The following is a 27812-nucleotide window of genomic DNA, read 5'->3' as shown; positions in this document are numbered from 1 at the left end:
TGGCAGCTGTGGAGAAGACAGTCAGAGAGCCGTGTCGAATCTCCTGGGTCCTCCGTGGAGTCTCAGCCCACCCAGGCCTACAGAATCTTGGCAAGCTCCCTGCAGGGTTCTGTGCCCAGTAAGGCTGAGGGAGCAGGTTCTAGGGTCTCACATGGATTGCACAGTGGTGGAGAGACAAGCCAAGGTGTGGGTTCCAGATGAAATCCCCACCTGCAATGGATTGGGACTCAAATAAAAGAAGGCAGGGACCTTACCCCAGATTCTGGTATGTAATAGGTGCGAGATTCATATTTGTGATCAGAGAAGAAAAGTCTACCGAACAAGATGATGACAAGGCCCCCAAGGCCCTGTCCAAAGTGGACTTCATTTTGAGAGGGAACATATCTAGGAGGCAGTGTGTTTTCAGAGTGTGCAAAAATGTCGGTTAAAGTTACTCAAGGATAGAGGAGAGGTGACGCCTGCAGTCGGTTGTGAATGGGAACACACTAACACACTCACATCCAGCTCTTAGACACACCCCCAGTGCCCAAGCCCAGCTCTTTTCCTCCTGAGCCCCAGGCGCCCCTCCTCCCTGCTCAGCACTCACTGAAGGCTGGGTCTTTCTCCATTCAGGAAGAGCCATAGTAGGTTCCTGGGAAGGGAAGAACAGATGGCATCCAAGGCTCCGCCTTTCTGCCTCTCACTGTCTCCTGGAGCCTAGGAACTGGGCAAAAAGCGGGAGGGGGTCCTAAGGTTTGCAAGTGTCTGTTGGGGAAGCCAATGTGAGTGACAAGCAGCCCGTCTAGGACCACTTAGTTCAGACCTTTCCGAAGCCTTGTAAAACCAATGAAAATGGCAGCATAGACCAGACGAAGCTGCCTTTGAAAGGAAAGCGTGTGGCAGCTCTTGAAACCTGGGCAATAGCTTCAGACCACAAAGCAAACAAGGCACAGTGAGTGGCAAAGGCAATCGCTAAGTAAACAGTCCTTAAACCCAGAATGATGAATCGCTGTATAGAACCATAATCCCGAAAATTACATCCCAGGTAGAGATAGAAATGTACACATCCAGGCAGACAGGGAGGGGGCCCGAGGCTGCAGTGGGGGCTGGAAAACCTCAGCCAAGAGCAATGTCCATCCAGGGAGGGCAGCTGGCCCAGGGAGCCCTGTCCTTAGCTGCAGGTGTCTGGAGTCGCTGGGCCTGCGGAGGGTGCGAGTGGGAGAAGGCAGTGCAGGAGGAAGACAGAACACAGGTACCGACTTCCGCATTGTGGGAGGAGCTGAGCGCATGACTGCCCGAGCAAGGGCCCCCGCTAGTAGCAACAGGAGTCAAACACTGCTGCAGGAACAGCAGAAAGCACATCAGAGGGTGGCCCAGCAGGTAGAGGGTTGAGCCTGTGTTGGTGGCAAAACGCCACAGTGTGCAGGGATCACTGTCCTCCTCCATAGGACAGATTCTTTCCAGAGACCTCAGTATACACGATCAGGTTGCCAAGTTCTGACCACGGGATGCAATGAATCAAGGCCCACGGCCCAGGGAAAGGGACTACAGGCTGTTTCTGTCCTAGCAGCTGATTCTTAGGCAGCACTTGCTTCATGCTGGGCACGGCTTTTAGGACTCTGCTTATGTTCACTCATTTCACCCTCACAGGAACCCCATCGGGCTGATGCTATTTCCAGTCTCCCAGTCTCATCTAATGGAAGCACTATGAGCTGAAGGTGGCAATGATGATTACTGGTTTTCTCTCTTTTTTTTTTTTTTGAGATGGAGTTTCACTCTTTTTGCCCAGGCTGGAGTGCAATGGCGTGATCTCAGCTCACGGCAACCTCTGCCTCCCAGTTTAAGCAATTCTCCTGCCTCAGCCACCTGAGTAGCTGGGAATACAGGCATGTGCCACCACGCCCGGCTAATTTTTTGTATTTTTCATAGAGGTGGGGTTTTGCCATGTTAGTCAGGCTGGTCTTGAACTCCTGACCTCAGGTGATCTGACCGCCTCAGCCTACCAAAGTGCTGGAATTGCAGCCATGAGCCACTGCGCCCAGCCAATTACTGGTTTTCTCAAGGCTTATCACCGGGTCAGCCTTGCTTGATGGTGGACATCAGTTTTCCTTCCCAGCCTTTCCAGCCCCACTCTTAGCACCTCTCCATGCCCCTGCCACCGGTCTCCTAACCACACATGCCCTCTGCTCGCATGTGCTTGGTCTTGTGACCTCTCTACTCCACTGACCTGGGGTGTCACTGTGGGGAAGTTGCCACCGACAGATGTCAGGCATTTTGACTAACTGGCAACTCTCACCTCCCGGATGCATGGCATTCGGAAGACAGTAGAGTGGCTTCCAGCAGTACTAGCCAGGACTCTCAGTCTTTTCCAGGCTCTGTGGGGTAGGGGATGTGGCAGTTTCATGGATAGACCAGAAAAGCTCCAAAGTCAGCCAGGAACCAGGCCACTTAGCACTATCTGCACAGGAGCTAAGGTCAAGGGCCTCCAAGAGTCTAAGGTGAGGCAGCATCTATGCTGGTCCACACATAAGGTGAAAAGAAAAGGGCAGCCCAGCAGCAGAGGAAACAGAGGAGGAGGAGCGCCAGGCAGAGCTGATGGAGTTGGGCGGGCATCCACTGCTGCTGGGCCCAGCTTTGCACTCCACAGTCTTTCCCAACAGGCTCAGCTTCCTACCTGCATTCTGGGCTCTGACCTAGTTCCTCTTGTGTTCCCACAGGTATGGGCAATTGCAGATCATGGTGGTCACCAAGGATCCCCACGAGCGCGGCTTCTGCTGAGACCTGGAACCTATCTCCCTTCCCTTGGACCTCGCCACTGGAATGTGCTGGAAGGGCAGCATGTGATTTTCAGGGGTGAACCCTTGGAAGACTTCCAGCTTCTGGTTTAGCCTCCTGGAATGCCAACCAGCATGTAAAGAGTTGTCATCGTCCTGCTGGAGTGGTCACGTGAAGGTGCCTCAGCTGCCAGACACATGAGTGAGGCCACGTGGAGCGCCCCAGCCCTGGCCACACTCTTGGCTGAAGGTGGACACTTGAGTCACCTGTGCTGATACCAGTGGGGACACAGGGGCACCCATCTGAGCCCAATCAACCAACAGGATGCTGAAAAACAAGGAAGGGCTATTGTTTTAAATATCTGCGCTTTGGGCTGGTTTGTTACGCGGCAGTAGGCTAGTGAAGCACCTGGGTGGGGAGGCTGCTGGCCAAAATAAATGTGGGAAAAAGAACATTGAAGGAGGGAGGAGTGCGATTTGATATCAAAATTCCTCTGAGCTGCATCCAGATAATAGAGAGCTGATTACATACAGGGATTTCTCTCAGAGAGAAAAGTATTAAGTTCCCCCTCTTTTCTCCATCCGCTAACAACTTCAATATTGAGTTGTATGAGAAGTTACATAAGCCCTTTTGTATAGAACAGAAATAACCCTCATGCGAAGTGGCCAATTGAGTTATTTATGGTATTTTAACAGCTAGTTTGCATAGCTCTGCAGTTGATCCAGCTGATTATTCCTCAATCAGCTGCTAACACAGGCACAGAAAAAAATTAAATAAAATCAACGGCTGTGCAGCCGATCAGTAACTACAAATAGACTCGGCCAGGCTGAACCCAACGTGGATCCCCACATGACAGCCCAAGCCTGGGCAAGACCAGAGGTCGACCCTCGGGTGTCCAAGTGCGGTCTCTCCTCCGTGATCACCCGGGTTGGGTTTTCAGCTATTCTTGCTGATATTTCTATAGATAAAGAAGGGCTGGTGAACAAAAATAGTCAGGGTTTTATCTTTTCCAATGTATTCAAAAGACAAACAAATGGGTGCTATTTTTTCTCCTTTCTTCTGATTTTGGACCTCAGGTGCACACAGTTGGGCAATTACATGCTTCAGCTCCCAGCACACTGCCATTATTGCCCCTTGCAAGCTAGCTCTCTTGTTTTGTTTTACCTTAGTCTAGAATTTTCCTCTTATCACTCTCCCTCAGTACCACATGCACCCCTGCAGGCACCGGCTCTAATGGATTTTATGTCTGTCCTCGGAGATGTGCATGTCTAAAAACACACAGCACTCTTCTGTTCACTTGTCCTGCAGAGTCTGTGTGGGACTAATCCCTACTCTCCTGCTGCTCCACATCTGTGCCCGGGGAACTCAGCACAGTGGGAAGAAGACACAGATCCGTATTGCTGGTCTTTCTGTATGTGGGCAGCCAATATCCTGAAAGGGTCTTTAGTGGGGCCAGGACCTCCCACTACGAATCCCTTCGTCCACTCCCTGACTTTCCCAAAACACCTTGTCACACCTTCTCCTCTGACTTCAAACCTCAAAGCTCTCCTCCAAAATGCTCTCTGATGATGAACTCCTTCCAACTTCATGGAGAAACCGGAAACCCTTGAAATGAAATCCTTCCTGTACCCACCCTCACATTTACTACATCGGAGACTGTCTTCGCTCCTGTTAGGATCCATCTGTTCTTGTCTCCCCAAAGCTAATCCTTATACCTGTGCCAGCTCCTTCTCCCTCCCGTGCACTCAAGGGTACTGGCCAACAATTGCCACATTTTCTCTCGCTGCAGGATCATTCCATGAGCATAAAAACATTCGGTCATATCCCTCATCATTTGTGAGAAAATGTCTTTATTTCACATACACATGCAAGCACTCTGTTTGCGAATGAAAATATTAGGGTAAGAACAATCTAAAGTTATTATCCCACTCTTATCTGGCTTCCATTTTGCTCTGTAATAAAACCTACAATTGATGTGATTAGTGGTTTTTGTTTTGTTTTTTTTCGATTTTGTGTTTCAGATAATCAGTTTCCTTCTCCCTGGTCGATTTTAGGATTTTCGTGTTCTTTGGTTTTAATACAAAGCTTTAGTTGTGGATTTTGTTTTGTTTCCTGCTGCTCCAGATTCTTGATGTTATTTGAATCTGGGAACTAAATTTTTAAATTTACTCTGTAGAAATTTTAGCCATCATCACTTTGCATATTCATTTTCTCCACATTTTCTTTAATTTTATTTATTTTATCCTTTAGCTCCTTCTATAGTACCTATAAATATTTATTAGACTTTTTTGTTCTCTCCTCTGTGTTTCTGATCTTCGAATGTTTCATTCATGTTTTCTGTCTCTTTCACTCTGTACTGGATAATTCTGTATAATCACCTCAGATCTGTTTTCCAGTTTACTAATTCTCTTTAGCTATGACTTTTAAAAAATCAATCCATTGCATTTTTTATTTTAGGTAATTGAATTTTAACTTCCATCTATTATGTCTTTTTTCAAATTTGTCTAAAGATTTTTATAATCTTTTATTTGTTTATGTCTTCAAATCATTTATTTTAAATACATATAATTTATATTTAATATACGATAATTAAAATGCATAAGGCCTTTGTGTGGCTAATTATGCTGATTCTTATGCATCATAGCCAGTTCCTTCATGTGTTTTGCAATTTTCAATTGTGAGCTTAGGTTTGATTGATCCAAATCGATGGGAATCTTTAGGCATCTGTGTTGAGATGAATTCTTCTAGAGAGGATTCATGTTTACTTTTGCCTTGTACCTGGAAACACTAAAACCCAGGACCTCATCCAGTGTTCTCCTCAACAAAAAAATTACATAGCACTTTCTGCATGTCAGACACAATGCAAGCTCTGTTCTCCTTTTAAAGATGAAGAATGCATAAAAAGGAGGTTATGCACCTTGACCAAAGTCACTCACATTGTTTGTGACAGGGTAGCCACAAACATGCTGTCAGTCACTCTGCTATGATATATCTCTACTATGATACTTGCTCATCTCTGCAGCAAGTATGAATTCAAACCCTTAGCCCAGGGCAATGAGGGCCAGTCAGTGATCACATATTCTAAGGCAAGGCTGAGAATACTGCTTTCCTTCTGGCCCTCAACTTGCCACAGGTAGATTTTTTCCCATAGCAGACCCCTGTCATTGAGAGGATAGAACTGAGAGGGACTAACCTTATGTAGAGGGGTCAGCTTCAAAGTGTCCTCTCTGAGAGGCCAAGGTTTTGCTTAATGCCCCATGCCTTTGTTGAAACCAACAAGCCTGCGTCCCTAGTACTGGTGATTGTCCCAAGGGCAGCCATTACTCCACCCTCACCTACCACTCAAATTTTACCTGCTGTTTCTTTTCCTGACTTCTGAGTTTCCTTTAATTCTTGTGAGCTCAGCTTTTCATTTAGTCATGGTTGTTGTAATTTATCCAACACTGCCAGGTCTTTTTTAGTGAAAGAGCTCTTAAGAATTTCTAGACAGCTTCATTGCCAGAAACACAAAGTTTTCTTCTTCTCTATTTTACTTTTAAATGTATGCTCTTCATCCACTAAGATCTGAGGGTCCCTGGCTTTGATTGGTGAGTAACTAACTCTTGAGGGTCTCTGTGGCAGAGATTCTAAGGCCTTGCTTGCATTCTGCCTACGTTGAAATGACAGCTTGTTTGAATGTCCAATTGGGGTTGGATGTTGAAATTCTTGGGGGTTAAAATTCTTTTCCTTCCACTTTTGAACATCATATTTCTCAGCAGCAACACTAAGGCATATATATTATTTTTAATCTTATTCTTTTATCTTTGCAGGTCATCTGGTTTTTCCCTTTGACAGTTTTTAGAATCTTCCCTTTGCTTTGACGATCTTAAATCTCATTCTAATGTGTCTGGGTAAAGTTTAGCTATTTTTTTCTATATTTTTAATCTTTCTAGCTGGGCCCTCTGTAAGCCCTTTCCAGCTGAGAGCATCTTTTTTTTTTCTTCTAAGTCTGAGAAATTCTTGGTCTTTTCTTGTTTTCAACAATTCTTCTTTCCGTTCACCTTCCTCTGTCCCTGTGGGACACCTATTACGTGGATGTCTAGAGCTTGTTTTGCCTCACCCAAGTTTCCAGCTCATTCTTCTCTCTTTAACCCTTCCTTGTGCCTTCTGAGTGAGCTTCTCATTCCACCTTCCACCTCCTCCTTGTCCCTCTGGTATTCTGACATTCCATCCATCTCCTGGGTTCTCTGTTGAAAAGATTATCATTTTAGACTCACTTTTTCTCTGATTTCTTTTCATGTATGCTTAGAGTTGCTTCATGTTTTTAATATCCATAGTTACCAATCTGAGGACATTTAAAAATTTTTTATTTTAAGTTTGTGTTCTGCCTGATCGATTGATTTTGTTTTGTCTGCTACAAGCTGTCTTTTATGAAACAGAATGTATGCATCTCAAATATCTCCCTGCCTTTCCTTTAGAACTCTCAGCTGCTTTGACTGAGAGGTGTGTTCGCCAGGTGGGGTAAAAATCCTTGTCCTCAGCTTGGGATCCTCCAAATAGAGGGGGTGGTGTTTCCTTCCAAGTGGTGGCGGAAGACGCTTCAGAGTCAAGTCCCTCTCATGTTGCAGTCTGGGCTCAACCAGCCCCACCAGTCCTTCTCTTGCTCCCCAAGGCTCATCAGCCAATGTCTCAGTCCCTCTGCCCTGGTACAGTTTCACTTTGAGAGTTGCCTCTGGATTTGTCATTGGTCAGTTAGGAGAGTGGAAAGAGGGTCAGGGGGAAGCAGGAAGTTCTGGGAAGCACATTCACAGGACTGCTGGCCTCTCTCCCAGTTGGGCTCCAGCGTTGCTCTGGGTTCACCTTTTTGTTTCTCTGGAAGGTGAGCTGGGTGGAGAGGGGACTGCAGATTTCACCACTATGCTGCAAACAGCAGTCAGGAGCTGAGTTGCAGATGTCTGGGACTCTGTTAAAGCAGCAGAGATGGTTGGCAGCCCCTTATCTTCCCAGCATTGTGGATATACATCAAGATGACATGGATGATGCAGGAATTGGGACATGGTTTCTGATAAGTGTGAAGAAACGGGATGGATGTCACTCAAATCAGGAGAAAAGTTGCAGCACTCGGCTCAAAGGTGTCAAGCAGGTTTGAGCCTGTGTGCGGCCGTGATGAGCCAGCAGTCACTATGCACCCTGGTGCTTCTCAAACTTTATTGGCAAGCAAATCACTGAGGGATCTTGTCAAAATGCAGCTCAGACTCAGTAAATAGAGGTGAGTTTCTGCATTTCCCACAAGCTCCTATGTGATGCCCATGATTCTGATCAGTGTCTGTGGACCACACTTTGAGCAGCAAGGTTCTAGAACTCTGTGGGTCACCAGGATCACATGTTAACATCTGCCACAGTGAGGGGTCAAGGAAGTGGTGGGGTGCAGCAATTTTCATCTCTGAGCTCGTCATTCCGTATTTTTTCACACTTAAATATTATTTCAAATTCCCCTTTTGATTCTGTAAGTTCTCTTCTGGCATTAGACCAGCTTCCATCCATGTCACAATGCAATCTTTGTTCATTTATTGATAATCTATTCATTAACAAATAAGAATTTATTTGTTAATAATTTTAGCAATGCAACTCATCTTTATTTTTTTCTCTGACAAACATTTATCGAGTGCCTACTCTATGTGAGGCATTGTTCTAGTGCAAAGAATACAGCAGAAAACAGAACAGACAGTCCCCGCCCCATCTTTATAGCAGAAAAAGACAACAATGAGTGATTCCACACATGAATGAGTGAATGCACACACATATATATGCATACATAAGCGGCACATAGAAAACACATAGGTAACACACAGGTTACAAGAGAAATTACTGTGTAAAGTTGTAGGAGGGGATGGGAGTGCTGGAGGGGAGAGGAACAGCCAGAGGAAGCCTGCCTGTGTTAAGTCCATGTTGAAGCAGAGACTCAGGAAGGAAAAAGAGCAGCACCAGGGTTCTGAGCATATTCCTGCAATAACACGGGGTCAAGTGAAAAATGGTAAAAGTAGCCAGCAATGAAGTCAGAGTGGTCGTGGGGGCAGATGACATGGAGCCTTGATGCAGCCAAAGGGCTTTGCCTTTTACTCTGAGAAACAATAATGATGAACATTCTTTCATATGTTTGTTGCCTTCATAAATGTCTTCTTTTGAAAAGTGTCTATTCATGTCCTTCACCCACTTTTGAATGGGTTTGTTTGTTTTTTTCTTGTAAATATATTTCAGTTCTTTGTAGATTCTGGATATTAGCCCTTGGTCAGATGGGTAGATTGCAAAAATTTTTTCCTGTTATGTTGGTTGCTGATTCACCCTAATGATTGTTTCTGGAGACAACAGATGCTGGAGAGGATGTGGAGAATTAGGAACACTTTTACACTGTTGGTGGGAGTGTAAATTTGTTCAACCATTGTGGAAGACAGTGTGGCAATTCCTCAGGGACCTGAGGAATAGAAAATAGAAATTCCACTTGACCCAGCAGTCCCATTACTGGGTATATATCCAAAGGATTATGAATTGTTCTATTATAAAGACACATGCACACGTATGTTCATTGTGGCACTGTTTACAATAGCAAAAACCTGGAACCAACCCAATATATATTTAGAAAAAGAAATGTGATTGGACAAAAGAATAGAATCTAGTTGTAACAGACTAGGGGAGAAACCCCAGCAAGACTTGCCTGTTCACATTCTTCTTGGCCTCTCTGTGTACTACTCCTTCCACTGGGTATGGAGCAGGACGTCTCTGGGATGAGAGTCTTCAAGAGAGCAGGGAGATTGACCTTTCTAGGTTGTATGGCTTGCTTGGGAAGAAAGCGGTTTCAGTTTCTACAACCCACCTTGGGAAGAAGAAAGTCTGGTTTCTGTGACTGTTTGGTGGAAAGAGAGAAATGGGAGACAGAAAGTTGGGAGAAAGTCAGAAAAACCTTGCTTCTGAGGTCTTTCCAATATTCTTCAGTTCAAAATACTCAGCATGCCAAGGTACCACACTTTGGGGTATAGTGTTCTGAGCCACAGTGAGACACAGGCGATAGTTCTGCAATGCCTATAGGGACCATGGACAGAATGGAGAAAAAAGAAAATCAGTCAAACATAAATGTGTTTTAGCAACTTGAAGAATTTCCTTCCTTAATCCTAGAAGGACAATCATGTTGCTCTGGGTGTTTATAACGTCTCATAGTGCTGGGATGCAGTGTCATACATGTGCCTATAGGTTGTGCCATTTAATAAATGTGAGATCGAGACCATCCTCGTCAACATGGTGAAACCCCGTCTCTACTAAAGATACAAAAAATGAGCTGGGCATGGTGGCGTGTGCCTGTAATCCCAACTACTCCGGAGGCTGAGGCAGGAGAATTGCCTGAACCCAGCAGGCGGAGGTTGCGGTGAGCTGAGATCGCGCCATTGCACTCCAGCCTGGGTAACAAGAGCGAAACTCCACCTCAAAAAAAATAAATAAATAAAATAAAAAATAAATCAATGTGAAATACTCAGTCGGCATAAATTGTGGGTCAAAGCTTAAGTTTCTGTAATATAAGTGAAGATTCCATTTCAGTCACTTTGTAAATTTTCTATTCTGTACAATTGAATTTACTTAAAATAATACACACAATTAATTGAAAACTGGTCAAAGTCTTGTTAAAATCCCTAATATACATGTACAAATATGCACAGAACAGAAAAGGCCCTAATATTTGTTTTCCCACAACAAATATTCTGAATCTGAAATTAAACTTCACTATGTCTTGAGTTTTGGATCAAAATTTAAGATGATTTCTTTGCTCTATTTTCAACTCTGTTCTTTGCCATTTCTCTGTAATTGGCATCTCAAATTCTTTTCTGCAAGGTGCAAATCTGTGTGAAAATCCCCCCAATCTTTTACTTCTCAAAGTCAAATTTTAAAAAGATGATATGTAAGTGACTTGGCAGGGGCAAGCCAGAGTAGTTACAACCCGAATGCTGAACTTCTACTCATTAACAAGTTGTTAAATAATTAATAAGTTTGTGTTTAATTGCTTCTGTGTATATAATCTTGCTTTTTCTGAAAACCATCATTAATTTTCAGTTAGTTCCACTTGAAGTAACAAGGCCTAATGCTTCCAGTTGGAAAAAATGAATATTTATGAACACTTGCTCTCTCTGAAGCTAGAGGAGAAATAGGATTATTCAGTTTCTTAATGTTTAAAAGGAGTGAGGGGAGAAAAACTTGTCAATTTTAGTCTCCAACAATATGTTTATTTAGCAAGTTTGGGTCTCTGACCCTAGCTAATTTCTCTAGAGAGATTGTTAGGTTTTATTTTAAGTGGAAATTCTGTCCTCAGAAATTCCAGTTGTCTAAAGATGATGTTACACTCTCATGTGAGCAGAGCTGTGCAAGTACTGCTTCTGACATGGGCACCAGTTGGACAACATGTGTCACTCGGGCACAAGTGAACGATTCTAAGACCAGCTTAGGAGTGTGAGACCATACACAAGAGACCACCATCTCTGCAGTGCCTCTGGACTCTGCAGCTCTAAGTGGAAACACCATCTTGTAATCCAATTCCTGAGCAGGCTTCTATCTCTTCCCTCTGCCTCCTATGGTTGGAAGAAATGGTTGGATTAGAATGGATGGCTATCAGTAGTCATAACAGAAAACCCCTTTTGTGGGGGTGGTGCTTTAAAAAGATGTCGTATTATGGGCAGCTTTTTAAATTCATTTTTAGTTCTTGCGTTTTCCAAATTATTTATCATTATTAGGTAACATGATAATATAGAAAAATCCACTCATTGTCGCTCTTAAGAAAAAGACACATAGAAAGTGGACTGTCTGAAGTTAGTTAATAATGAGGTTTGCTTGCCTGTTTCCTTGACATTTTTTGTGGCTAGAAGGAAAGTCAGATCATTCCATATGTATATACCTAAACAGTGCATTGCTCAGTTTTGCCTGGTTTTGATTATTACAAAAATGGTAACTTATTGAATGTAGCCTTCTGGGATTTGTCTTCTTTAAGCAACATTGTGTTTCCGAGATTCATCCGTGTTGCTGTATGTCTCCTGTAATTCATTTCTTTTTAATGGTGCATCACGGTGACGTGTTGTCTCACAATATTATGCTTCTCTGAATTACCCGTGTTGTTGTGTACCTGTAGTTCATTTATGCGCAGTGGTGCACAATATTGAATTGTGTGAATCTACAATTTTTCTGATCCATTCTTTTTTTTTTTTTTTGAGAGAGGGTTTTGTTCTGTTCCCCAGGTATGATCACAGCTCACTGCAGCCTTGAACTCCTGAGCTCAAGCAATCCTCCTACCCTAGCCTCCTGAGTAGTGGGGACCACAGACATGTGCTGCTATGCCTGACTAATTTTAAAATGTGTTTTTTAGAGACAGGCTCTCCCTATGTTGCCCAGGCTTGTTCTTGAACTCCTGGGATCAAGCTATCCTCCTGCCTCAGCATCCTAAATCAGTCTCCTATTGATGAACCTCTGGGTTGCTCCCGGTTTGAGCTGTGCTGCCCCTGGGAGCATCTGAGAAAGAATTTCTTTAAGGTATTTACCTGGGAGTGTATCACTAAGTTCTCACATCGTAGTGCACGTTCAACTTTACAAGATAATGAAAAATTGTTTCTAAAGTAGCGTACACACTTAAAGTAGCGTACTGTCTCATCAGTTTATTAGTTGCCTCTGATCCCATGGGGATAGAATGGTCTATCATTGTATCTTAATTTGCATTTGCTTGATATCTAATGAGGCCAGTTATCTCACTCGTCTATGGAATATGTATTCCACTTCTGGGTAGCGGCAGTTCATGTCCATTGCACATTTGACTATTGGTTCATTTCTTTTTTTCTTATTTATTTAAAGGACTTCTGCATATATTCTAAATACTAAATCCTTTTTTCATTTTCAGTTATATCTACTGAAAATCTCTTCTTCCCTTTTTTAGCTGTCCGTATTGTGTGTTTTGCTAAATAGACATTTTGATTGCAATGCAGCCAAAGTTATCTTTTTAAATACTGAATTTTTTCGTTCTGTTTGTGAGCTCCTTCCCTATTTCAAGCTCAGAAGTATATCTGTCTATATTTTCTTTTAAATATTTTTGAGTTTTCTTTTTTACTTGTAGTTTTAAATTTATTTAAAATGTTGCACGTAATGGAAAGTTTTTAAAAATATGGATAACCAACTGTGCTGGTACTATTTATACTATTTATTGAAAGTCCCTCCTCACCTACTACTCGGTATGGTCACCTCTTTCTTTCCACGTGTATCTAATTCTTGGCTCTGTTTACTTTATATTTGGCCAATTTATCAACTTCTATGGCAATACCACAGTGTCACACTGTTGTTTGGCAGTGAGCATTGAGATCAGCTACTGACAGCTTTTCATTCTATTCTTCAGCTTTACTGTTTTTCTTGGTCTTTTGCATGTCCACATAAGTTTTTAAATCGATTTGTCAAGTCCCATAGAATCTCTGTTAGAAGCTGGATCAGAAATACGTCACGTCAATTCATCAGTTTAGGGCGAACCTTCAGCTCTTCAGCGTCGAGTTTTCCTACAGTGAACGTGATGTATCGCACCCCCAAGCAAGAAGATAAGAGGAAATAAGAATAGAAAATAGCGAACACTTCTAAACAAGATTTATAAAAGGCGTATTTTTTCGATGGGCTGGAGAGCAAAGTGAAAGTGGTTCAGAACTGAGTGCTGATTTGGGAGATAAAATGAGGCCATCTCCTACCACACAAGAACGAGAAGAGTATCGTGAGACAGAAAAAGAGGAAAATTAAGAGACAAGGACAACAGATCCAGAAAATAAAATAACTGTGTAATAACGGGTGATCCAGGAAGTGATTTTAAAAAAGAGCAGAAAAAATGACTCTTGTTTCCTTTGAAATAGAGCCTTGCTCTGTCGCCCAGCCCGGAGTGTAGTGTGAGATCCTCAGCTCACTGCAACCGCTGCCTCCCGGTTCAAGCGATTCTCCTGCCTCGGCTTCCTGAGTAGCTGGGACTACAGGTGTGCACCACCACGCCTGGCTAGTTTTTGTATTTTTTAGTAGAGATGGGTTTTGCCATGTAGCCCAGGCTGGTCTCGAACTCCTGAGCTCAAGTGATCCTCCCACCTTGGCTCCCGAAGTGTTCGGACTACAGGCGTGAGCCAAGGTGCCAAGTCAAAAAAATAAATGATTTTAAAAGAATAGAAAAAAAATAGGAAAAAAAAATCTTAAGAAAGACTTGAGTCTAAAGGAACTATTGAACACTAAGAGAAAAATGTAAATATACATTTTAATTTTTAATGTACATCTTATACATTTTAAATGAACATTTAACAGACATTTTGAACATTGTTTTAAACATATATTTTAAAGTAAGCTCTAAATATAGCTTACGTTTTTGAAATCCAAATTTAAAAGAACGTGAATCCTAAAACCGTATTGTGAAAAAGCAGGCTAGTCTCAAAACAGCAAAAATTAGGCTGACATCAATTTTATAATTTTCAACATAAAATTCTAAAAGATAATAAGGGCATTATCTCCAAAGTTGCAAAGGAAAAGGATTTGAACTTAGAATTGTATATTAAGCCAAACAGTCAAGAAAAGAGACAACATAATCTCCCGAGCAGGTAGTTTTAAAGAAACGTTTACCTCCTGTTCAGTGTTTCTGAGTGAAAAATCCTTGAGCTTCTATGCCACAAAGCAAAAGGTGAGTCCCAGGAAGAAAGCTGCCTGTGACACAAGGAAAATGTCAGGCAGAGAGAGGAACAAAATGCAGTTCCAGGCAAGACCTTCAAAATACTGTTGTCGCTACTGAACATACTCCTTATGCAAGGATTAGGAGACATGACACGGAAAAATCAAAACAGTTTAAAACTAAAATTTAACAAAGCTGAAAGCCTGGCTCACTAGTCTCGGGAACGCGGAAAATCTCATCTTCGTAGTAAAGAGGTTATGTGATCTGAATAATGTGAAGAGTTACGGGGGGAAGAAATGTATGTTTGGCAAAAATTGTAAAGGCAATTATTAGTTTAATTGAATTAGGGTATAGGTATTTCAAACTTCTAGAAAAAAAATGAAATGAAATGACATTTATATACTAAATTTCAAGAGGGAGGAAAAAAAAGAGATCAAGAAGCACCAAGATAATATAAATGAAAGAACATACCATGTCAATGATTGTGATGGAGTGAAAATTTAGGTTAAAATAAAGCAAAAACAGGCCAGGGCAGTGACTCATGCCTGTAATCCTAGCACTTTGGGAGCCCAAGGTGGGAGGATCAGTTAAGGTCAGGAATTGGACACCAGCCTAGACAACATGGTGAAACCCCATCTCTACTAAAAATTCAAAAATTAGCTGGCAGTGTGCTCCTGTTGTCCCAGCTTCTCGGGGGGCTGAGGCAGGAGAACGGCTTGAACCTATGATGTGGAGGTTGCAGTGAGCCGAGGTTGTGTCATTGCACTGGGCAACACAGCAAGACTCTGTCTCAAAATAAAATAATAAAATAAAATAAAGCAAAAACAAAAAAAATGCCAAAAGTTGACTTGAAGACACATATCTAAACTAAAATAAAACAACAAAAAAGGACATGGCTATTTTAAGAAAACAATAATAACTGGAATCTTTCTGCTCTTATGATTAGAGATTTAAGAACAGCTAAAAGAGCACAGACTCAAATCAGCTGCCACGTCACGGACCCTGTACAGCCTTGGTTGAGTGCTTTGCACGGATTTTTCCATTTTAATATTCACAAGAAATCCATGTACTGCGTGATGTTATAGTCATTTTGCAGATGAGGAAATTGAGATTCAGAGAAAATAAGCAATTTGCCAAAAGATCATGAAGCCAGGACGTGGCAGAGCTGAGAACAGGAGTTGCGACGGATGGAGCTGGCCTCTTGGGTGTCATGTCAAAACTCATGCCAGCTGGGGCAGATGTTTTCTCTCTCTCTGGTCATCCTGTTTCAAAGAGAATATCCGAATTTTCAACCTGTAGACAAAGCCCCGACAAAAACACTTGCCAGCTCTCCCTTCTGTCCCTCTCTCTCCTCTTGTGTGGCACCACTCTGAAATTGGAGTCTTTTACTGGTCCTCAAGGAGATGGCACCGTGACTACCAGGCTAGCCTGGAGAAAAAGATGCCGGTTTTCAATACTTGTGTCAGAATGACACGATAGGAGAAGAGTTGGTTGCATAAAAGGAGAATCTTTATGTCCAATGACACCTAGATCTTGCACCGTGAGTCTTCTAGAAAACTGTCATGAATACCTACTGGAATTTCAAGGTCCACATGGCCAGGGTATTACTGTCCCTTGTCCAGGCCTCTGTCCATTGTAAACCCAGCTGAGCTTGCTCTTGTGCATTTGTGCCGCTGACCCAGGCCCACTGGACAAGGCCATCCTCCATGGTCTGCCAGTTCCCTGCCTTCCCTCAGCCCTAGAGGAGAGGGAGGTTAACCGGGGGGTGGCTTGCAGGTATCAAACTATGCCTATTCCATTTAATCCACAGACAGGTAGATAAAGGATAAAACTTAATGAGCCATTGTTTGCAAATGCTTGGAGGTTCCCGCATTAGGGTTCCAGCCAAAGCACTGTAGTTATTTTAAGATGATACAAACCACTGATCCTGTGATACAGAAAGGATGTGCCCAGGGCCCAGTGCTCCCCAGGGAGCCTGCACCAGCATGGCTTGCCTCGTCTTATCCTACAGAATTCTTCTTTCTAGCTAAAATTTCCAGAGAGGAGAGCCTGGCTCCTGTAAAGATCTATTCAAAGGCCTCCGGAGCTCTGCGAGGCCAAAGCAGAGCGTGGTCCAGCCCCTACGGAAAGGCACTGAAGGTCCCAGCATGTGACTTCAGCTGACCTGGCCAGGGTGGCTCTGCCCAACTCCATCCACTGCCTCCTGAACTGTCTTTTCTTCCTCCAGACCTTGGCTTGCAATTTTTCTCTGCTGGCGCTGCCTTCACCAGCTGCTCATCTTTGCTCCTTTGAAAAATCCTAGTCAGAAGATGGGGAGATTACAAAGATTTAGAATTAGAATCAATAGGATTAAGAATGAGAATCGAAGGCCAGGATTCGGTCTCAGCAGTTACTAATTGTGTGATCTTGGATGGGCTAACTCACGTCACAATCACCACGGTGGCTCTCTTGTCTTCATTACAATAGCAACAGCAGCAGCCGTAACAACAGCAATAATAATAATAATAATAAAGGTAATGCAGCAATGCCAGTAGGATAAATACCCTTTATCCACTGTTTACGCTGTGCCTGAAGGGAGCTTATCATGGAGCCTTCCGTCCACACTGGGAGTTAAGCATCGCTATCATCCTTTACAAAGGAGTTAAAGACGAACCCAGAAGTTCAAGGACAGCCCATGGCGTATAATTCCATTTAAGTAAAATATCCAGAATTGGTGAACCCATACAGATAGTGTATTAGTCGTGTTTCTCTTGAGAAACAGAGCCACAGAACCAACAGGAAGTGTGTTTGTGTGTGCGTGTGTTGAGAGAGACATTGATTATGGGAATTGCTCACATGATAGTGAGTATTATGGAGACTGGTCTCACCAGCTGCTGTCTACAAGCTGGAGACCCAGAAAAGCTGGAGGTCTGAGAACCAGGGAAGGGAGAGAGAGAGGAGGAGTTGGTTTAAGTCATGGAGTCCAGAGGCCCAAGAACCAGGGGCTCTAATGTGCAGGGCAGAGAAGGTGGATGTCCCAGGTCAAGGAGACAGAGAGAGGGAAGGAGAGGAAGAATTTCCTTTTCCTCCTATTTGGGTCCTCAGTGGATTGGATGCTGCCCACCCACATTGGTGAGGGCAGATTTTTACTTCATCCACTGACTCAGATGCTAATCTCATCCAGAAATACTCTCCCAGACACGCCCAGAAATAACGTTCCACCAGCTATCTGGGCATCCCCAAGCTCAGTCAAGTTGACGCATGAAACTTTCCATCACAGGCTGGAAGCAGTGAGTGGTTTCCAGAGTCTGGGTGGTGGGAGTGATGGGAACTGACTGCCCGTGGGTAGAGGGTCTGCTTTTGGGATGGTGAGAATGTTCTGGAACTTGATAGTGGTGATGGTTGCACAACATACTGAATGCGTTAAATGCCACAGAATTGCATATTTTAAGAGAATTAAAATGATGAATTTTATGTTATGTGTATTTTGCCACAGTTTTTTAAAAGTTCAAGGAGCTTGTGTGAGTCTGAGTCCAAGGCGTCCTACTTTCAGCACGCTGCCCTGTTGTTTTCCTCGCGTGGCTTTGCCTGCCCCTCCCCAGCTGTGGAGTGTGGAGAATATAATACCTTGCAGATACTGTATCATTTGTAGGGCCCAGTGCTAAAGAAAATGTAGGGTCCCTTTAAAAAGTCTTGTTAAAAGATTATTAAGGGTTTCCAGATGCTGACAGCAGAGTGCAAAATCAAAGTGCATGGTCTTCTGAGTGTGGGGCTCCACGTGACTGCACAAGCCCAGTGCCCATGAAGCTGGCTGTGTTCACGGGGTTATCATGAGGTTTGCACAGGATAATACATGTGAAGGTGTTTCAGCCGGAGGCTGGCAGCAAGAATGAGTCTCATCACAGAACCAAGGGGGCTGCGAATTTGGCCTCTCCTTTCTGGACAAATGGACCATACTTGAAATCATGAGCAAAGGTTTAACTTTAATCATGAGCAAAGGTTCCAGATGCCTGACTTTAACGCTCCCAAAGGGGTTCTAGGTTCAGATACAATCCTAACAGTAAGAAGTAGCAGCAGGAGAAAGAGAAGAAGAAAAAGCGTCCACCAATTACTGACCAACTAGTATTGTACCCGGTACAGGAGCAGCACTGAATCTCATTTAATCCTCCAGCGAGCTTTAAGAAGGTTAACGTCAGGATCAGAGAAGTTACAGTCTGCTCAGCATCACACAGATGATCAGAAGCAGAGCTGGGGCGTTAAACCCCGGGTCATTGCGGTTCCCAAGTCCGCGATCTCATCGTTGGACTTACTCACAGATGTTTATCAGATAACGCTCCGGTGAGAGGCTACATAACGAGAAAGCAAAAATAACCCCATGGCAGGGTCCTGTCATGGTCATCTGATGACAGAAACTGGTGAAGCTGGTTAAACCCTTGGCAAGTGTTGTTTACGAAAGCATCTTTGTGCTGGGCGAACTGCTCTGCCTTCCTCCTGCCTCCGCTGAGTCCAACCCAGTTTACCTCCCTCACCTCCGGGCACCCTGTTTTGCTTTGAGGTGCTCAGCGGAAACAACAGAGCTTTCTGAACTTGCCCATTTGCAGCTGTTCAAAGTGAGGACTCAAGCTCATTATCTCTCTCGAGTCTGGTTTGTTTCTGCCAGGTTGTTATCTCTGAACTGCCCAACCATCCCCGGTTTCCCTGAGGATCCTGGGGTTTGGGGCTGGGAGTGGGGCCGGAGAGAAACCCTCTTTTTCCTGCTTCCTCTCTCTCTAGTCTACACCAGAGGAGGCGGGTTGTGTTCCCTGATGATTGCTGCAGGAGAAAGCCGTGTCAGCAGTGCATGGCTGAAGACAGGCTCCTCCTGGATGCTGGTGGGACTGCCCCTTGCCCCGCCCCGCCCTGAGAGTCACTGCGGCGGCATCACCCACTCTGCCCACTCTCAATGCTGCAGCAGTGTGAACTCTCCTGTGCATCCAATCCATGCTCAGTCTGTCTAGGAGACTGAGAAACACAGCAATTATTTTTATAACCAACATTCAGAGCCCAGATACAACTCTGCTTCCTTCTTGACTTTTTAATTTTTTAATTTCTCCCTACATAGAGTCTGGTCCATGGCAAGTACTCGAGAAAATGGAAACGTTACAGGACAGCAGCAAATAGAACTGCTTACCAAGAAGTTGTTAACTACGTGCGGTGGCCATGCACACGCTCCAGGTGATCTCAGGTGACGTAGCCCGGCAGCGTTGCTGCTGAAAGCACACATCCACGCATCCTCCGGGCACTCCCATTTCGAGCCTGGGAACATTTAGAGCAGCCTGTACGGGGCTGTGGGTTCGCCTGCTTGTCCTGACAGCAAGGGGCGGACTGTACTAAGAAGGTCATGCCTGGCCTGCTCCACCCGCTGTTCCTGATGCTTAAGAAGCCACATTTTGTAGAAATGGGTTGAGATCCCTGTTGATTGGGTCAGAGACAATGCCTGTATAGGGCCCTGCTGGGTGCCTGGCCTGCACTAAGTGAGTAAATGAGTAGCCACTCTTCAAAGAGCGCCATCAAGTGTTAAAATAGGGGAACGTCCTGCCTCACTGACTGACATCGCACTGAAGCTCACGGTGCCCAGCTTCCACGGCTGTCCAGTCGGGTTCCTCTCGCTCCCTTTCCTCCGGTTACCATTCCGTTCTTATCTGGGCTGCCTTGTCTAGAAGGTCCAGCTTGGCAGGGCTGGCCCTCTCAGCAGAGGCTTCCTTTGTCTGACTGTCAGGGCTATGCTGTGCCTCCCTCCTTCCCTCCCTGTGTCCTGCCAGTTATTCTCCCCATCTGAACCCACCCAAGTCCCAGTGCCTGCATGTCCCTGAATCCTCCTCTCCTGGGCTGTCTGTGTCCATCTGTCTCCAGTCCAGCTCTTTTGCTGGCTTCTCTTCTGAGACACTTCCTCTCACCCAGCATGGTGTTTTCCTTCCTGTCGGGTGGTGCATTTCCATAAAAAGTCCCTGGACCCTTCCCCTGTCACAGCCATGGGTTCTTTTCACCTTTCCGTCCTCTGAGCCCCATGTCCCTACAGGCTCTGTCTGGCTCCTGTCTTTCCACAACAGCAGGTCTTTCTCCACACACTTTGACACCATTGTCAGCCTTGGCATTTCCCTATAGCTCCAGAAATGCCTAGAGTGCTCCCTCCAGCTCCACCGTGGCCGAGGGGGCTCCCCTGCCTTGTCATGCCTCCACCCTCTGGTGGGAGCTGCACTGCCTGGGGCCGGGTTCCCCTGTGATTGTCTCTACACATCCCGCTGCAGCTCCAAGAGGGGTGAAGGGAGGGACTTATCTCAGTGTGGTTTAGAGCATCCCCCATTCCTACGCCTTCTAGCCCTATTTTGCTGGCATCACCATGACACCCTGGGAATGGTGCTTGCTAATGCTGGGCTCATGCACCTACCTTGAGGATCCTTGGACTAGCAGGTGTCTTTAATTTGGGGGAAAGCAGGAAGCTGACCTAGACTGTGCTTCCTCAGTGCAGAGCCAGAGAGCTGCTTTCTCAAGAACTTGAACGCACTACTGAGCATCTCATAGTGATGTGATGTTTTTGTCATTTTCAATTATAGAACCATGAAACTGGGGGCAGTGGCTCATGCCAGTAATCCCAGTACTTTGGGAGGCTGAAACAGGTGGATCGCTCAAGCTCAAGAGTTGAAGACCAGCCTGGGCAACGTGGCAAAACTCCGTCTCTACAAAAAATCAGCTGGGCATGGTGATGCACACCTGCTGTCCCAGCTACTCATGAGGCTGAGGTGGGAGGATCACCTGAGCCTGCGAAGTCAAAGCTGTGGTGAGCAGGTACAGATAGTGTCACTGCATTTCAGCCTGGGCAACAAAGTAAGACTGTCTCAGAAAGACTGAAAGAGAGAGAGAAGGAAGGAAGGAAGGAAGGAGGGAGGGAGGGAGGGAGGGAGGGAGGGAGGGGAAAAGAGAGAAAGAAATAAAGAAACCATGAAAATAAATACTTTATTCCTAGGAGCCAAGACCTGTAAGAACCCATAAACACCACTGGCAATTATGTGGCCAGTGCATTAATTGGTACACTTATAGGAGTCATTAATAAAGTGGGTTTAATAATAATACCAATAACGTAAATAGTAATGATAACACTATGCTGGGCACAGAGCATGCATTTCCTACATAAATGTTACCTAACTGTTGAGGCACGGTGGATAATTATCCCAGATGAATCTGACTTATTAAAATAGAACCTTGCAGTGAATTGTTAGGAGACAGAACGCTTTCTCCATTCTTGGGGAAGGGTTGGCGAGAATGGTTTTGAGTGGGCAGGCATTGCATAATGGTGTTTTTTTGATACTCATTAAGATTTGCTTTGCGTTGCTGCCAGGTCCTCTGAGTGAGCTTGGAAAAGGTGAGAAGGCGTCTGTAGGATATTTAAGATCTAGTGTTTGGGGCCCGGAGCAAGTACTCCTGGCAGATTTGAAATATCAAAGGATAAAACAAAGCAATTGGGCCAGAGACCTGCAGGACGGAATTCAAAGGTTGCAGCCACAAGTTAATGAATCATGTCTCTCCATCAAATGTTCCCCGTTGTGTGTCAATAAAATTTTCAGAGTGTTAGCCAAGATGTCTCAGATACGTTTTTTATTTAAGCTCCCCTAGGACCCCATTAGAGCTTTCATGTCGGCTGGTGAAGCCGTGTGAGAACTGAGGTCCCGGTAGCCAAGACTGTCAGCACTTGAGGCATATTAGAAATTCTGTTCTCTTGACAACCCTGTGACATGGAGAGGGACATGATCCCCATTCTCTAGATGAAAAAACTGAGACCTAGTGAAGTTAGACAACTTGTCCAAAGCTCCACAGTCAGTAAGCTACAGAGCCTGGGTTGGTGCCGAGGTCCGTCCGTTCTTACACCTGTGATGTTGACTCCCACCCTCGATGGCTCCTGATGGTTTATTCAGAAAATGGAGCTGTTTAGTCACCCAGAAGCTGACCTTCTGAATCCAATTGTTGGAAGTGGGCTCCAAGGGTTAGCCAGAGTTAACGTCTCACTTCCTGGAACACCCCCTTGGAGTGTTTAACTTGCGCCGAGTAAGTGGCTGCAAAGAGCTCATTGCAATTTGTTTCTCACTGCGACTTCGCACCTGCGCCCAGGGGTCCAGAAATAGCACGGTTCAATCCTGATCGCAGTTTTGCAGACACTCTTGCTACACTCAACAGATGTCTTTCGATTCTGCAATATTTCCAACTGTCAGAGCTGAAAAAGCAATAAATAATAATGTTCTCACATTTACATAGCAATTGAACACCCTGCATAGTAGAATAACTTTGTTTCTTTTCACTTCAATATTTTGTAATGCCTTCTGAATTCTTGGGACGTTTGCATATCATTCCCAGGATGCTCGTGGAAAGCAAATATTTAGACTACATGGACATTATTCAGTTTTAGAACATATTTTTTCTCAGGAAAATAAATGTTACTTAAAGCAGATGGTGCTACTGTCTCTGATGCACAGCTCGTAAGCCTCCTTCATTTATTTTTACACTCTTTGTACGGCACTATCTTTAAAACATCCCCTTATGGCAACCACAGATGTGTATGAGGTATTGACCATTTTTTTTTTGTCCTACTGAAGGTTTGTACAGAAGTAAGCTAATCCCAAACAAACCCCAATGTGGGTTATCCTTCACTACAAGAAAAAACTCTGCGGCTCTCAGGCCGTGACAGGGAAACTGAAAGATCTGTCTCAACCCTTTGCTGTAACCAGACTTGCATAAAGTGACAAAGCACTTGAAGGAAACGGGCATTTATTCGCATCTGGAAAAAACTTCTTGTTATCCTGATATTTTTGATAGAACGTGGGCTATAATTTATGAGGGTTCTGTCATTTCAGACTCTGTCGGCATTAACTTAAGGGAGGGATTCCAGCAAGAGGCACAGGATCTGTGGTGTTAACCGGGGGTGAATTTCAGAATCCTCAAGCTTTGTCCAATTTGGTCAAACTGTGTGCATTGAAAGGAGAAATGCAGGGGTGGAGACAACGTGAGGAATGGGAGCCCGAGCATTGAAGGCAGCGTGGAGCTCACTCCCAGAGTCGATATCCTTCCGTAAGCGCAGGGTAAGCAAGATTGGGACCTAATAGCGAGGAGTTGCATTTAATTTAATTTACCTTCCCTGATTATTGAAAAAGGGTTACAGGAAGATTAAGCTTTAAGAGTAATGGCATTAGCAAATAGCAAAGAGATGTGGCAATACATCAGTCTGCAGAGTCCTGGGTACTGCGACTCCACTTCCCTTGACTTTATTATTAATAATCATGAATAATCATAGCCAGGCTTTCAGAGCAGCTTTCATTGCAGAATTCCAAGCCACCGTCCCCATATTAACCCGTTCGCTCACGTTAAATTTGAAATTTGAAATTCCGATGTTCACAGAGAGTGAGTGACAGGGGAGAGACTCACAGGTGAATGAGCTTTCCCACCTCCAGCTCTGTGGAGATGCCACCCTGCTGGGTGCCAGACCGTGGTACTCCGTGCAGGGTGCCCCCAGCCGGGGAAGGGCCAGAGGCTCCAGCTTTCAGCACTGCTATTCCCTTCCCAAGTCTCAGCTGGCTTGACCATGAAGGTGGTGAGGGATGGAGGGAGGTGAGGGGTTAAGCTAGATAAGATGTGAAATGATGGCATTTAGAAGGTGATCAATAACTATGAATTCTGCTTTTTACATGCAAGATGGGCAGCCTAGTCCTGCCCCTGCTTACGTGGGTGTCCTGAAGATCAAATGAGGACCAGCAGAGATTTATCGAGCAGACGCTCATTCACTGTCAGAGAGATCTATGGTATTGCGGTGGAGCCAAGCATATGTGGCCAGGGCCCAGCCCTCAATACCCACATCCAAGTGAGTAATGAAATCAAACAATGGCCAAACTCTGTGGGAAGGGAGAGAGTATAAAAAGTTCTATGTATCCAAAGAAAATAAGAAAGGAAGCCACTCCGGGTTTATGAATTCATTCATTCATCCACTTATCCATTGCATTAGTCTGTTCTCACATTGCTTTGCTAAAGACATACCTGAGACTGGGTAATTTATGAAGGAAAGAGGTTTCATTGACTCAAAGTTCTACGTAGCTGGGGAGGCCTCACAATCGTGGTGGAAGCAAAGGAGGAGCAAAGTCACGTCTTGCAGGTAACAGGCAAGAGAACACGTGCAGGGGAACTCCCCTTTATAAAACCATCAGATTTCATGAGACTCATTCACTGTCATGAGAATACATGGGAAAGACTTGCGCCCATGATTCAATTACCTTGGACTGGATTCCTCCCACGACACATGGGAATTATGGGAGCTACAAATTCAAGATGAGATTTGGGTGGGGACACAGGAAAACCATATCATCCATTCATTCATTTGTTCATGCAAGATGTTCAACTGAGCATGTACTATGTGCTAGGTGTTATTCTAGGTGCTAGGATTAGGAGTGAACAAAGCAACCCCCTCGTGTTGCTCACCTTCCAGAAGGGAGATGGCAGCTAGAAGCGTAACTAGCTTGTGGACTGTGGGTCCTGTGGCCACCCAAGAAAATGCCTCCCACTATAGGGAGCAGGGCTGACCAGGGCCTTTAAAATCCATGCCTGAGTCTGCAGCATCTGCACCCAGGTCAAGGACTGAGTGCAGCAGGAGTCCTTCCACAGCCGACCTTGGCTCAAGGACTCCCCAGCAGCTTGGCCAGAACTACCTGAGACGTCCTGGCAGCCTCAGCTTTCACCCGACCTTGTCCCTGCTCCTCTTCACCAGCATCAGAGCTGCATGCAGGTTTGATCTTCTCCCAATATTTTTGGGTTCCCTCCCAATTTATTTCACAGACATTTTCCCTAATAAAATCCTATGCGTTTAATCTCTTCCTGGTGTCTGCTTCTGGGAGAACCCAGATGAACGCAGATGTTTTGTAGAAAAATAAAAAGCAGAGAAAAGGGGAAGAGAGGGATGGGGGTGGGGGGCCTCAGGAAGCTAGCCACTTGGATATTTGAGGCAAGAGAGTTCTTAGCAGAGGAAGGTTCAAAGATGGTGCTCCTGAGACAGGGTTGGTTGTAGCTGGCAGAAATGTGGCAGGGAGAGGAGCAAGGTGCAGCTGGAGCACAGACAGTGAGGGGAAGAGGGTAAGGGATGGCGATCCACTGGCCACAAAGGACCAGACCTGGGAAGGCTTTTAGACCATGGCAAGGAGTTTGGCTCCCATTTGGATGAGGCAAAAGCCATCAAAAGTCATCGTGCCAGAGTGCAAGCATATTTACTTATTTTATTTACTGATTTGCTTTAAAGTTTCTTGAGATCTCAGTGTTGTTCACTGAGAATAAGCTGTGTGTGAGGAAAGAGAGGGTGTAAGCAGGGAAACAAGGAGACTAGGGGACTTCTACCCTCAGGATTTAGAGAGGAGGTAGGGGTGGCTTGGAGCAGGTGCGTGTCCCTGAAGAGGCTAGAGGGGGTAGGTAAGATATCAATTTGGCAAGTGGACTCAACTGTGCCTCCTGATGGATTGGTTAGGTAGTGTGTGGGGAAAGTTTCTGGTCTACCTGAGTTAGCAGCAGCTCGATTAATTAGTGTGGGGAAGATCCGAAAGAAGCAGACTTTGGAGGGATGCCAAATGCTGTTTGGGAGGCCTTAGACATCTACAGAGAGATGTCAGGAGAGGGACGTGCAAATCCAGGTCTCGGGGTCATAATGGGGCTGGGGATATAAAGAAGATGTGGTCTTTGGAGCTGGGTAAGTCTCCCTCGGGTGGAGACTCAGGAGAGCGTCTGTGGAGAGCAGAGCAGGGCACAGGTAGAGGCAGGTGTAGCCTGGAGAGCACTTGTGGATCGAAAAGAAGTGCCCTTGCCAGGAAAGGTGGAGCCTGATGATGGAGAGCTTGGAAGACAGGCTCTGAGCTTGTGATGGCTCATCTTGGTTCAGAATCAGCTTGACTGGGCCATGGGATGCCCAGATACCTGGTTACACATGATTTCTGGGTGTGTCTTTGGATGAGATTAGCTTTTGAATTGGAAGACTGAGAAGAGCAGATGGCCCTCCCCAGTGCAGGAGGGTATCAGCCAAATACAATGAAGGCCTGAATAGAATAAAAGGCAGAGTAAGAAAGAATTCTGTCTTCACGCTGGGACATAGATCTTCTGTCTTCAGACTCAGACTTGGACTGGAGTTCATGCCACTGGCTCTACAGTTTGTCAATTGCAAATCTCTTTACACACATATATACATATACATATGTGTATATATATCTTTATACACATATACACACATATATACACATGTGTATCTACATACATGTGTATATACATATACATATGTATACATCTTTACACACACATATATACACATACATGTCTGTATGTGTGTGTATTCTATTGATTCAGTTTCTCTGGAGAACCAGACTAACACCCAGCTGGCTGATTTTGGTGAGGTATTACAAAGCCACTAAAATTCTATGGCAGGAAAATTCTACTCTCTGTTTCTATATGTTTGAATATTTTAGAAACCTCAGATAAGTGAAATCATGCAACAATTGTCCTTCTGTGACTGGCTTATTTCACTTTGCATAATATCCTCTCATTTTTTCCGTGATGTTGCATATGGCAGAATTCTCTTCTTTTTTAAGAGTTAATGATTTTTCATTGTATGTATACACCATACTTTCTTTACCCATCCATCTGTCAAGGGACATTAGATTATTTTCATATCTTGGCTACTGTGAATAATGCTGCTATGAACGTGGGAATGTATATATCTCTTCATCATTTTGACTTCAATTCTTTTGGGTATATACCTGGAAGTGGGATTGTTGGATCATAAGGGAATTATTTTTAAATTTTTTGAAGAGCTGATAGCCTGTTTTCTGTAGCTGATGCACGATTTTACATTCCTATCAAGAGTTTACTCAGTTTCCCAGTATCTCTGCGTTCTCATCAACACCTGTCTTCTTCTCTTTATAAAACCATCCCAACAGGTGTGAGGGGATATCTCATTGTGGTTTTGCATTAATCCTAAATAGACAGTAAATATTCAGAACAAAGACGTTAAGTGATACTAAAACAAAGAAACACATAAATCTAAGTGTTTCATTTGATGACTTTCCACAAATGCATAAAGCTGTGTAATGCAGATATCGCTATCCAAGAACATTCTTTCATGCCTCTTTCCGGTCAATCCTGCCCTTCTCCTACTGTAACTCTTTCTCTAATTTAAGAAAAACATCTTTTTTACTATTGTTTTGCTTGTTCTAGAACACACAGCGGGAAGATACAATATGTGCTCTTCTGTGTAAGATATCTTTCATTGAGCTCACTTATTTTATTTTATTTTTTGAGGTTCATTCATGTCGTACTGTGTATCAGCAGTCCATTCTTTTTTAATGTTTGCACAGTA

Source organism: Aotus nancymaae, unplaced genomic scaffold (genome assembly GCF_030222135.1).
Source record: "Aotus nancymaae isolate 86718 unplaced genomic scaffold, 86718_ANA_hifiasm-v0.15.2.pri h1tg000053l, whole genome shotgun sequence".
Taxonomy (NCBI): Eukaryota; Metazoa; Chordata; class Mammalia; order Primates; family Aotidae; genus Aotus; species Aotus nancymaae.
This window is presented reverse-complemented; position numbering follows the sequence as displayed.